The sequence below is a fragment of the Cupressus sempervirens genome, chromosome 8 (assembly GCF_028749045.1).
Source record: "Cupressus sempervirens isolate cs-2001-9-10 chromosome 8, ASM2874904v1, whole genome shotgun sequence".
In the NCBI taxonomy this organism is placed as follows: Eukaryota; Viridiplantae; Streptophyta; class Pinopsida; order Cupressales; family Cupressaceae; genus Cupressus; species Cupressus sempervirens.
The window spans coordinates 374,074,586-374,088,288 of record NC_143125.1 but is presented as its reverse complement, the minus strand read 5'-3'; the positions used below and the strand labels follow the sequence as shown (position 1 = coordinate 374,088,288).

The following is a 13,703-nucleotide window of genomic DNA, read 5'->3' as shown; positions in this document are numbered from 1 at the left end:
ACCTACTTTCCTAAACTTCTCAAATGATGACATTTCATCTTCGGACCACAAACTGGACATGCAAATTTTCCCTTTGTCTGAAGACCTAAAAGATCATGTATAATTGGATCATGTACAATTATCATACGCAACTTAAGCATTCAATAGTAATGTGTAAGCACTATAACAGACCAAAAATATGTGATCTTAACAATATAACATACTGCAAAAATGAGTTAGCCTAGGGGCATCATGTATTGTCCATACAAGCATTGCATGGAATTGAAATTGTCAATGTCTTATCAGTCTAGAGATGTCATACATAGTGATTTCATTCCATAACTTCAAAAACTCATCAATTAGGGGCTCAATATACTTGTTCATATCTTTAACTTGGTATTTACTTAGCAATTGAATGATCATAAACATTACGTAATTATTATAGCCATTTTCATGCACTATTTATAAATTAATTTAGATAAATAAAAAATAAAAAAATACCTGACACAATCATTGACAACATTATGTGCTCCCTCTTTATGGACATCCAAGGAGGAATGTTATTGTTAATAACAAAAATAGGCCATATTGAGTAAACAGATCTCATATCTCCATATGGATTGACACTGTCCGCCGCCATTAAAAGTTTCAGATTATGAGGTTCTTTTTTAAAGTGCGACCATGTTTCTTCTATCTCTTTAAATGTAGAACCATCATCAGGCATTCACATAATGTCATCCTAACTTCTATTGCATGCACATGGTAATCCATAAATTATGCCAAGCTAGCACACGTGAATAACTATTCAAGATGTGGAATAATGGGAATGTACCGAAGAACCTTGTGAGGCACTTTTTTTGTTATTTGATCTGATTGATATATACTAACATAACAATTAGGGCATTCTGTTGCAAATTCATGTTGTTTATGATATAGAATGTGATAATTGAGACATACATGTATTGTCTGATACTTTATTCCAATCTGATCCATAATGTTAGATAATTCTCGGTGCGAACGAGAAAAAATGTTTGATGGTGGTAACAAAAACTCACTAATCAACCTACAATAAAAAATATGCATTGTTAATATAATGAATAGTAATTGTATGCTAACATTAAAGATGACAAAAATGATATAACTTGGCATACGTGACATTGCTACATTGGATATACTATTCATAACCTTTAAGTTCACCAACAACACTATAGCCAGTAGTAGAGTTGTTTGGGAGTCTTTGTATAAGGGCTCGTGTGCCTTCTCAAGTAAAGGTATATCAAGACCATCTTCATCATTATTATCAGATTCACTAGTACCATCATTGTGAGCCTCTTCATCACCTTCCCCAATACCATCTTCTTTAATCATGTCCTCTAGCACATTATCATCTTCTTCCATGGGAGTGTTATCCTCAGCTTGGATATTCACACCTCCATGTTCCTCCAGTAGGAAATCTACATTCAACAATGGATGAAAATCATGGCCCCCTTCAACATGACCATATTGCCTACAATGACTCTAGGCTATTGTGATTAGAATTCTTCAATTTTTTAAGCCCTTACACTTTTTGCAAGGATAATAACATTTATCAGGTTTTCTTCATAACTGAGCCCACAATGCAGCCACTATCTCATTATTTTGTTCTAGGTTCATACTGTTAGGCGTGGTCTTTCTTCACAGGAAAATATACCTGTAAATAAATTGGACATTTTGTAGTTAATGTTTATATCTGCACATATGGAAATTGTTGATTAATGTTTTCAAATGTAACTAAAATGATCCTATAATTTCTAGAAGGCCTAGATGTTTGCAAAATGTGGATTTATAGAAAATGTATCTTAGTTATTTAGAAAATGCCTCAAAGAGATGTCACAAGCTAAAAGTTACTTAGGTGCTAACAGTAGCATGCCATGACTAATCCTGATAGCAATGACTAATTTGATTAATGCATCAACTAATGAAGATGACTAAAAGATTGAAACATATTAATGCAATCTTTAATCAAGAACATGTGAGCTCAAAAGATGGGTAAATCTCAAAAACTTGTGAGCCTAAGATCATTACAATTTCAGCCATGAAATAATTGCAATTGAAATTTGTTCAAAAATAGGCTTAAGTGGGTTAGCCTAAGGGTCAAAAGAAGAATTCAGATTTCACTTAATTACAAATCAATCTAACCTAGTACATTCTAGGACTCCATTTATCAACCTAGTACATTCTAGGACTACTTTTGCCCATGCCATTTTACTACATTACATAAATGACCCTTGTCCTTTCATCTTGATGCCAAGAATGGCTTACAACTTGAACTTTAATGATTACAAACATATCAAAAAGGACCTTCATAGGGTCTTATTACATCAAATGTTCTAACATGGTCATGTTGGTTATCTTGAGACCTTAATGTCTTCTCATGCCTTCAACCTTGACCTTGATGCTCCTGCATCATTCTCCCAAGGATCAAAGCAATCCAAGTCCCTTTGTATTTGTAGTCCTCTTCCTTTTCTTCTAGTCTTTAAGTACTCCATCAGCAGACCTTGAAACTAGATGATTGTACCCTCTACTCTTTGTCCTCATGTACTTGCAAATAAATATCATAGATTTATGCCATGTGTTCCATCCTTCAACTATTACCATGATATGCCCATGGTCTGCACCATCATCACCCATAGAATAACCCTGCAATTCTACAATAAGGCACATAACTTGTTGAAGGTTTTGCAAATGGCATGGCAAGCTAAGAAGACTTAATCTTGGGGAAAAGCTTATGGTCAAGGAAAGTTGGATCATCATGAAATTGAGTAGGCAGACCTTCTAGGAAGTTGCAATACTTCAACCTTGTAAGTGTCACCTCAATGCAATGGGTACTAAACAAACAATTTAAGTTGACGAGAAATGATTGTTATGAATTCAAATTGTAAGCGTCACCTCAATGCATTGGGTATTAAACAAACAATTCAAGCTGATGAGTATGGGTTTTTATGAACCACAACTCATGAAATATGCATTAAGTCCATACCTATTGTTTACAGTGACTATGGGTTTTTTTTTTAAGAACATGCCTGTTGTTTATAGTTAGTAAGTTTCTATATCCTCTAAGAAATTTGAAGCAATGAGCCAAAGTCACATGGTTGAAGATGATCATTGTCCCCTCAAAGCACCACTGTTTGATAAATTGTTGCATTGAAATATGATCTAGAAAGGGCCTTTCCACATAGTATGTTGGCACTATTTGGCAATCATCGATCATGTGGTTATTGCAAAGAGGCTAAGGACCAAACATGGAATCATGGAGATAGTGCATGGATGTACAAAGAAAATGCAAGAAACATCAAAGAGATTGTTAACCATTCAATGGCCTTAGTAAAGACAAAGCTTGGCACTTGAAATGCATAGTGCAATGGGATTAGTAAGATATCAATTGTTTTGATAGAATGCCCAAAACAGAGCTTGGAATCCTGATTGATGGACATGCATATGGGAAAGCATGATATGTAATGTTTTATGTCAAAAATGGCTTTGACTCTATTGGCTTAGTGCATGGGATACACTTGCAACTTCTCTATACAATCAGCTTGCTATGAAATATTTTAATCTAGATGATCAAAACATGTACAAAGAACATGAATTGTTTGATTGAAGGCATTCGTGAAATTGGTGTCAATGGGTCTCTATGAAAGGCAAAGAAAGGAGACCAATTCATTTAACAAAGTCCCAAATATCATAATTCCATCACAATTCAATTATGAAATATAACATGCAACACCATTTCTGATTAGATTTCTTCAAGGAGATATTTGATCAAGGATGAAATGACTGATCACACCTAGTGTGCACATTACAGAATAGAGATAGTCTTGTGAAATATAAAACTAAAAATAAAATATGCAAATCCACTTGGCTTAAATTGGAACTATCGTCTTACAACTCCAAAACACATCTTCAAAACACTAAATGAAGATTAGAACTACAGGCTATGGTTGGGTAACTTTTACTACAATGCCAAGTCACAAATAACAAAAAAAATACTGTTACTTTTGGGCTTTTTAAAAAAGGGGTGGGGTATGAAAGTAAGGGTACTTAAATTGTCTCACAGAGCATGAACAGGCAGATTTCAGTTGTGGAGATATCCATTCCAAACTATTTTCTTTATTTTTGACTTACCTATCTAGATTGCTAAAACTCAAAGCTCCTAACCCATTATAAACAGTTACCCATTCCTAACTCAGAGATCATAACTCGAAGTTCATCCATATGTTCTAATTCTACCAAATGATGTTAAGGCACTAATAAGGCCAAATACATTATAGAAAAATTAAGCACTAATTTTTTCTGTGTGAGCAAATACTTCGGATGGATCATGGAAGTAGTTAGACAACCACTGACCCAATACTCATCAAACATAAAGATTCAAAAAGTAAGCTGAATTTAAAAACTAGGATGATAGGAAAACATATCGATCAAGAGAGAGGTAATGACATTAGTTTTTTGCATCAATGATTTAAATGTAGGTTTTAGGAAAAGCTTAAGTGAAGCAAATTAGACATTTATAAATTAGATTTTGAAGGATGTTTCTTGAATAATTACTATATGTAGGAAAGTTAAATTGCTATCAACATGAAAAATGGGCTGTAGATGCTTGATGGATTTCAAACTATAGGATTCAAATTATAGCTAAGGATAATCATCAATGCATCTGCTATCACTATCATGAATACACACCATTGACTATATTTTACATTCAAGCTTTTCCTTGTGTGAGAAAACCAATCTACAGTATGGATCTGTCGATAAAATGTAATAGTAAGAGTTCTAAAGTAACTGACACAATCTTGACCAAACATAAATTTTGCCTTATAGTAGCCATTAATGTTGTTCGGTAACATCAAAATCATACTGCTTCCTTCTAAAGATACATACAACTATCTGAATTTAAAAATAGCCACAATTAAAAACCTATTGATTAAAACTAACTTGATAAATTTAAGACTCAACTTTTCAACTTATCTACAGTTCATATGAATATCAAGATTTAACTGTGTAATTTTAGATGTAGTCAAAAAGTCCCTAGATCTGGAATCTTTAGAGCCAAGGAACAAATTCATTTTTGGAGCACCTCATTTGAATCAATACAATGTTAATTTTAAAAAGAAGTGTATAATCTAATGCTATAATAAAAGGGTATGTGAATTTCACTATTGAATTGAGAAGTAAGTCTATTGTGCTTCAATTTCTAGGAGTTATGGGAACCCAATTATTAAATCCATATTATATTGAGGCTACCTATGATGATGAGGCTGAGATAGAAGAGCTAAAGCTCATAAAGAAGAATAGGAACCTAAAATAGTGAGAGGAGGAACTAACTACAACATCTTGGTTGTACTTTGAAGACCACCTAAGGGACAAGTTCCATACTCTCTCAAAGTTCGCGGAGTCTTGCTGGGATAGGGCATCACTATTCTTATAGACAATGGGGCCACACATAGCTTTCTTTATTAAGGATCGGTGTCTAAGAGGGGCCTTGCATATTTTGTATGCCCACAATAATTATGTTTCAATACTAAGCTTTTTTAAGAATATGGTGGTAGCTGTTAATTTTTACATATATGAAATGTGTAACTTTGATTTTATAGATATTACTATCTGAGGGCATTAGGTTGGGGATGTCCTAATCATTTTACAAGCTAGGCACAATGGAAAGGGGACTTTTCATTCTCATCCCCGTTAGTAAAATAATATTGCAATTCTAGTTATAAATTTATAATGGTCAACTAAGCTATTACGATAGACTTCAAGAATATTCTTTATTCTTTTAGTTGTCATATTTTCTTAGTTTTCAATCTTATCCTTATTGGAGAACACATAGCTAATAGAAATGCTTTTATTACAATTTCCTTCCACAAGCATTTTCTAGTAATTTTTAAATTTTCAAATCCTCCATATAATATGCTACTGTAGTTATGCATCTCTTGCTTGTGTGTTGCTTTATGGAGAGATTTAATTCTGAGTGACCATGAACAGTAAAGTGATAACACTTTTATAGAAAATAGAAATAATATCCAAGCCACTTACCTTGGGATTGTACTCAGCGTTCCTAGCCTGAAGAGCTATAGCCTTGAGATCCAATTTGCAATCCAAATTTATAGTTGACACAATGTTTGTGTATTTGTCCATTGAAGGCACGTGCATCCATCAAGAAAGATACAATTAAATTTTGAAAGAAACACAAGGAAGGGTACCTTTGAAATTAGAGCATTCCATTGATTAATGCAGACAACAATATGACCTTATTAAATTTAAAAAAATTATCCTCTACATATGTACATAACATTTTACAATGTAAATTGACATAACATTATCCTCTACATGATAGTTTGCAAGTTATTAGTTAAGGCATTCACAGTGGTATTAGAGTTGTGATCCTGTCAACTAGTGAATAATGCAAAAAAGTTTAAGATGTTTGACAAAACAAAATAGGGTGGATCTTTTTTAGAAGCTGATTGAAATACCAAGGAGCCAACATAAAATGATCAAACTATTTAAAATAATATTACAGCTTTAGAGTAATGCAAAATTCAAATCCAGTTAGAACATCACAAAAAGAGGGAAGCTCATCTACAAACAACAAACAAATTGTTAGTCCCACGCCAAAACCTAGCAAACCCAGGTTCTCAAAAAAGGATGAAGAAAAAGCCTAAGACAACCATTAGCATGTGAGTTTGTGTATGCAGCTTGCAAATCAAAACAAGGGTAGGTAAATTTCGAGCATTTCTACAAATTAAACATGCTTCCTGCTTCTTGATAACCCTTTTGATATTCTTTTGTATTTCTACCTACAACAACTAGGTATACACTTTTGATATTATTTTGTATTGCTGCCTACAACAACTAAGTATATAGTAGTAGAGGCAGATAGTAGTGGGTTGGAGAAATCTCAAAATCTACAACAATGGCTATGCTCAACCATTTTGGTTTGTATTTTCTCGTTTATAGAATGTTTATTTCTTTGCTTGAAATGGTTTATATATGAGTGTGAATCATTCAAATTTCCTCAATTAAAAAGATGCTGAGTGAGTGTGTAAATTGGCTTTACACTTGCATTCTACCACCATTTTTTATATGCAATCACTGAGAATATGCAACTTCTTTGCAATCGCATCCATGATTCTTGACCTAACCCTAACATTTTTTAAGGAAAAAATTATAGTACTTTCTAATGTTTTGTTTATGAAACCATCTTGTTCGTATCTACATGTTGACCATGGTAATCCAGATGAAACTAAACATTGATAATTTGTGTTACTCCTCTATGTTACCATATTACTTAATAAACCCATTTCTAGCAAAGATGTCAAATGTATACTTGAAACCAACATATGCAAAATTAAATTTAACCCAAGTGAAATTGATTTTCATGGCTGTAAGCTGCATTCATCTAAAAGAATTGGACTCATTGCATTTCCAATTATGAATATATCCTAAAAATATCTATTTGTGTCAACATGCAAGTGTGTTGCAATGGCTTCAAACTTCAAACTATTTGTCTCTATTCAGGTCTTTTTGGGGAATTTTGTGACAAGAACATTTTTGTATCCATTTTGACTGATTTCTAAGGAAAAGAACAAGACATCATTTTCTGAAATGAATGCCTAAGAATTAAGGTATGAGCATTACAAAATGAGACAAATGTGCTAATTTTTGTCACATGTGCAACCTATTGCAAAACAATGAAATATCAAGTCCACTTCCTGAAGAATTTTTGTAAGGCTCTACTCTTTATCTATATTTTATTTTCCATTTAGGTTTTTTTTTAGTATTTAACTTGTATGCCCCATTTTTAGAGATTTGTCCCACAACAATTTGACTAGGTCAGTACCCATGACTCATGCTTGAACCGTCATGTATGAACAATCTTCCCTCTTATGCTATGTGGGAATTATGTTTCACACGTGAATGCATTTTTGCATTAAAATATAACCTATATTTAGATTGAAGTGTTGATTCTGGGGTTTGGGTGTCTGGAATTTGCTAGTATCAAAGGAAATCCTCTACTATTTGGAGGTACTATGTAGAATTGTCTTGGGGAGTCTCCAGCACCCATGGCTTTTACAGTGAATTCATGAGAAGGTGAGGTTATTTTTGCTTCTTCAATATTTTCAATCTTTATTTGATTTCCTTAGCTAAATAGTTCTTTTAAAGGTATGGTACCAGCTGGAGACTCTAGAAAACATAAAGTGGCAGTCTCATTCAATGTAAGTTTGGGCCTCTTATGTTTAATGGGTTTTGGAGTTTGGATTTTCTTGTGGTGGAGACAAAGAAACAATCAACAAGTTTTCTTACTTGGGAAAGATCTTACAGGAGACAAATGCTCACACCTTAACTTTGGTCCTAATGAATTTTCCTTCAACACTTTGAGGTTATCCTTTCCATAACAATCCACCACGCTAGCCTAATCCTTCCCACAACTGGAAGATTTTTGTTTAGGTTTCCCTTTACCTCTCTTGACAGTCTCAAAGCTTGATTGTGGCACTTGAGAATTGCTTGAGGCAGACTTTAGTTGCAAAATCCTCTGAATTAGTACTAATGAATCTATACAGAGGAAATTCCCATATTTTTTCTGATTAATAAATATAGTGTAAACAAACTTTTATAAAATCAAATACTTTCTCTCCTAATGCAGTAATGTTTGAATTTTCTCTTGTTAAACATGCTAAACAAAAAGTTGTGATAGAATCAAAATATTGAGCACTAATTTCAGAGTTTCTTCATCATTAACCCTCAAATATGATTGTATTTAAAAAAATATAGACAATTAATCAGGTAATTTCATGGGAGCTTAGGAGTTTAAGAGAGGAACAAGAACAAAAGCTTCATGAGGCTATGGTGAAAAAGACTAGAGAATGGGACAAATCAAAATGTGAGCTTGATTCTAGAATGGTAGAACTAGAGCAGCTACTAAATGAGGTAGAAGAAAGAAGTAATGCAGCATCCACATCTCTTCAGGAAAATTCAAAAGCATTATTTGATTTGCAAGAAGACATAAACTAAGTTGAGTCTAAGGCTAAAGTTCTTCAAACTAAACTTGAGATGTTAGAAAGTGAGAATGTTGGCCTCAAATGTAAACTTCACACACTTAACAAAGAACTGGGTATAATAATTGATGAAAGGGATATTAATAAGAAATCTACCCAAGCTACTAGCAAGCAGCAAATAGAAATAGTTAAGAAAGTTACCAAGTTAGAGGCTGAGTGTCAGAGGCTAAGAGGTCTGCTTAAAAAATGATTACTAGGGCCTACTACACTGGCTCAAATGAAACTTGAAGTAGATACTATTGGAAGGGAGTCTGGGGATATCAAATTGAGGAAGTCACTTAGTAAGGGTGCTAGTTCACCATGTTCTTTAGTAGAGACATTAAATGATAGACATAAAGAACATTCTCAGAAAGCAACTAAATACCATATAGGAAAAGTGCCAGAAATAGAAGAAGAGAACAAAATGCTAAAAGATGCTCTCTCAAAGAAAAATAGTGAGCTTAAGGCTTCTAGAGTCATGTGTGCTAGAATAGTTGCCAAACTCTCCACTATTAAACAACAGTTGGAATCTTTGAGGTGAAGGCAAGGAAAACCTGCACTTGAGTTGCATTTGGAAGGATCAAGAAATGAAAGCACAAGCAATCCACCAAGCTTGTCTTCCATTTTTGAGGACAAGAATGATGGTGACCCTAGTGCAGAGTCATGGGCTTCAGCACTGATTACAGAGCTAGATCATATCAAAATAGAAAAGGTCATTGGCAAAGCTAAGAAGCTCAGTGATGCGTCCAAGGTAGATTCGATGGATGATTTCCTTGAGATGGAGAGATTGGCTTCCATGAATTCAACTAGATTGGATCAAACAGAAGTAGGAAATTTAGATGAAATAACTGACAAGAATGTTTCAAGAAGTTTTGATATTTCATCTAATCAAGAAGATAGAGCTTTCTTAGAAGAAGCTCTTGCACAAAAAGAATCAAAGCTTCAAACTGTCAATTAAGAATGCTCTGAGTTGTTAAAAAAAATGAACCATTTACAAGAAAATATAATTGTTTTGCAAGCTAGAAACACTTGGAATGAATCTGTCCTAGTTAGTCTCAAAGAAAAGCATGATATAATCCTTGTTGTTGATGTTGAGGGTGCAAACCTACGCAAAATACTAGATGAGGTCAAATATGCCATGGCAATAGATATTGAAAGTGCTAGAGATTCTCAAACACATATTTGATCTTCTGTGAAAGCTAACTTCACTTCTCATTCTGATACTGGGATTAGAATTAGTTCTATTGATGTAGAGTTTGCAACTTCTATTGTCAACATCATTAATTTCTTACAATCGATAGCCCAAGACCCTAAAAAGACTCAAAAATTTAAATCATCTAATACTAATAACCTAGTTTTTAGAATTCAGGAGTTTTCTCAGTTAGTGGATTACTTTTTGTAGTGCAAAGAAAAAATTACAAAGTTAATTGTTGAGCTGATATCTTTTTTATCTCAATTTAGGAAAATGTTTGCTCATGGTTTCAGTGAAATCTTCCAAAATGAAGCCATAGATTTTGGCAACCAATTGCCCAACCTGATGTAGTCTAGTTTTCTTCGTAATTTGATTAGTATAGATAATTTCACAAGACAAGAAAGTGCTCATGATCTTTCAGGAGAAGAAAAGGCTAATAGCCTATGCTTTCAACTAGTTGGTGGTAATTTATACATAATTAGGAAGATTAACAGCATTCAAGTATAAAAAATATCTTTGGGATTTGAGTTGAAGGCCCAAGTAAGAAGAATTGGAGAGTTAGAAGAGGAGCTTATGTGCTTCAAGAGTGAGAATACAAATCTAGAAATAGTCTTGGCTGCAAACAAAGAGGATCTTGGACACACACAGTATCAGATTATTGAGTTAAAAGAGGAGCTCATTCATCTCAAGAGTGAGGATGCTAATCTGGAAGGAGTCTTCATTATAACAAAAGAGAAGCTTGATCACACCCAACATCAAGTTACAAAGTTAGAGGAACAACTTACACATTTGAAGAGTGACAATGCTAATCTAAAATGTAGTCCTAGTTGCAACTAAAGAGAAACTTGAACACACAGAAAGTCAACTTACTAAATCAGCAAAAATGCTAGCAAACTTGCAAATGCAACTTGAATCTGCTAGGGAATAAAAGTAGTTATTAGAGAATGAACTAGTAGCCATGATTTCACATAAATCAAATATTAAATCTCAATTCAAGGCAACAAAAACTAAGATGAAAGGGTTGTCTGAAAAAGTGGATGCTTTGGAGCTAGAGCTTCAGGGGGAGCGCATGCAATGCAAAGATGCCATTACCAAATGCGAGGTTTTGAGGAGTAGTTACAAAGGTTTGTGAAATGCTTCAATCCTATTTCAAATATACTAGATTGATATATATTTTAATTTCCTAAGATATGTTGAGTTCTATCTAATTTTTTTTATAACTTCTTCAGCATGCATGTATTCAATTTCAGACCTAGGGTTTCTGAACTAATGTGAAGATGTTTAATTAGATACTAGGAAGGAATAATTTTTTGAGTATTCCTAAAGTTTTGTATCAAAGGAATAAATTAGAAAGAGACTAGTATTAACCAGCCTACTTGGAACCCCTCATATTTAATCTATGTTCTTTTCTTATTTGCTAAATATACAAATCAAAAGTATGCATATATTACTAATTTTTGCTTGCTTTCTATTTATTCTCCATGCTAACCAATGTAAAGTTCATGGTTGAAGTACACTAACATTTTCTATTTTATTATCACAATGAGATTTAAACTATAAGATTTAGCATGAAGATTTGCTTGGCATGAAGCCATGTTTTCCTATCTTGTTTATGTAGAAGCAGATTCCACGATAATAAATGTGCAAGAATGTATCATGAATAATTGACATGACTTAAATAAAAGTAAGTCTACCAGATCTTCACAATCCATGTTAAATGCTGATTTGTTTTTGGGATAAATTGTGTGACAGATTTTAGCATCAATGTTTCAGATCATACTACATGATCCATCATCAGGATATGGCAAGAGTAACATTGATACATCACGTAGGATGATCCAAAACATTGATGCTAAAAACTATCACAAAATTGATCCAAGAAACAAATTAACATTTGAGTATAGTTGCCTCAAAATGAGACAGAACTATCCAAAAGGGACTATATACACTAAGAAAAATATGGTAGTTTTGTGATGTGGATATCTAATACAAATAGCTTTCTCTCCTTTTAATATAGAGAGATCTAATACAAATAGCTTTCACCTTTTAATACAGAGAGAAAAATATGGTAGTCTTGTGATTTGGATGTTGGTGATTTCATTTAGTTCATGGTTATCTTGGAGATTAAAAAGTAAAAATCATTTATAGACTAGTGAAGAAATGAGCACAAATATGCATACTAATTTGAATAGAGACTTTTTTGGCTCATGAAGAGGTTCTTGATCCTTCATCCTTTTTTTTTACTTAAGAATGTTTTTTGTTGGATAAATTAGATGTGCAAATTCATTTTTAATCATAGCTTTTTCCTATCACTTATTCTACCAAAATGTTTCCTTGGAATAGTATTTTTTGATGAGCCGCAAGAAAATTTGAGGTGCCATATAGCCATTACAAATAAAATTCTTAGGATACAATAAATTCATCCCATATTCATGGCTTAAACAAGCATTTTTGAAATGAGTTGTATTAGAATATATGGTAATTCCTAAAACAACTACATTTGGAGAGTGTCTAAAAATGTAGGCAACTGCACATAAGTTGAAAAGGAGAATGGAGAAATACCAATTTGGCACTAGTCTAGCAATGTCACAAATTTAGACCTCTTCTCCAATCCGTCATTGTCTGCTTCTTGTGATGTTTGTAGCCAACAATGCAAGCATTATCAGAAAGGGCATTGCGGTGCATGACTCGACCAAACAAAATAGAAAACAATGACTCGTGGCTTGCTACCTGGCTACGAACCAACTTACACTTCACCTAGGTGCTCACTCATGTGGTAAGCAGGTCTGTGGCAAGCCCTTGCCAATAGAAAAGCTCAAGGAATCCAAGCAGCCGACATAAATAGGTGCATGAGGAAATGCATTACCCGTGAATGAATGAATTTTTTTCTTTTTAACCCGTGAATGAATGAAACTTTTTTTTTTTGTTATAACATTGAGTTGGTTGAAATTCAACTTAAGAATACATAGGTTGGTCAAAATTTTGACCAAATCGGACACAGAATTTTTATTTTTGACCAACATGAGAATGAAAAGAAAAAAGAAGAAGGAATTATAGCTTTGGTCAAAAATTTTGGTAGAAAAATAAGTGCAAATGTACTAGTGCTATGAATCTATCAAATCTTATCAATTTAAATTTAGTACTATCATGGATCTTAGTGATAGGTCAAATTGTCATTCACATCATCCCATCTTTGACATTTTTGAGTCTCTCAGTGTTAGATCATGGAATTATCAACCATTTAATAACATTGACAGTGTCTATAGATGTTATTATGATCAACCTTATCAACCAATCTCAATCTTGTAGCATTTTACAATGTTAGTTAAATGTTACATATCCTTAATTCATGTCATGTATCCTTGGCATGTTATCAATTCTAATCAATCAATCAATTTGACAATGGATTTGGTCTACCTATCATCATCCTTGTCAATCTACATAATCCTTGCATTTTCATC

General features: G+C 33.3%; 1 pseudogene; it reads left to right on the top strand.

Annotated features, from left to right (window-relative positions):
* Positions 1-8,180: 8,180 nt before the first annotated feature.
* LOC149542869 (uncharacterized) lies at positions 8,181-11,638 on the top strand (annotated as a pseudogene).
* The last annotated feature ends 2,065 nt before the right edge of the window (positions 11,639-13,703 follow it).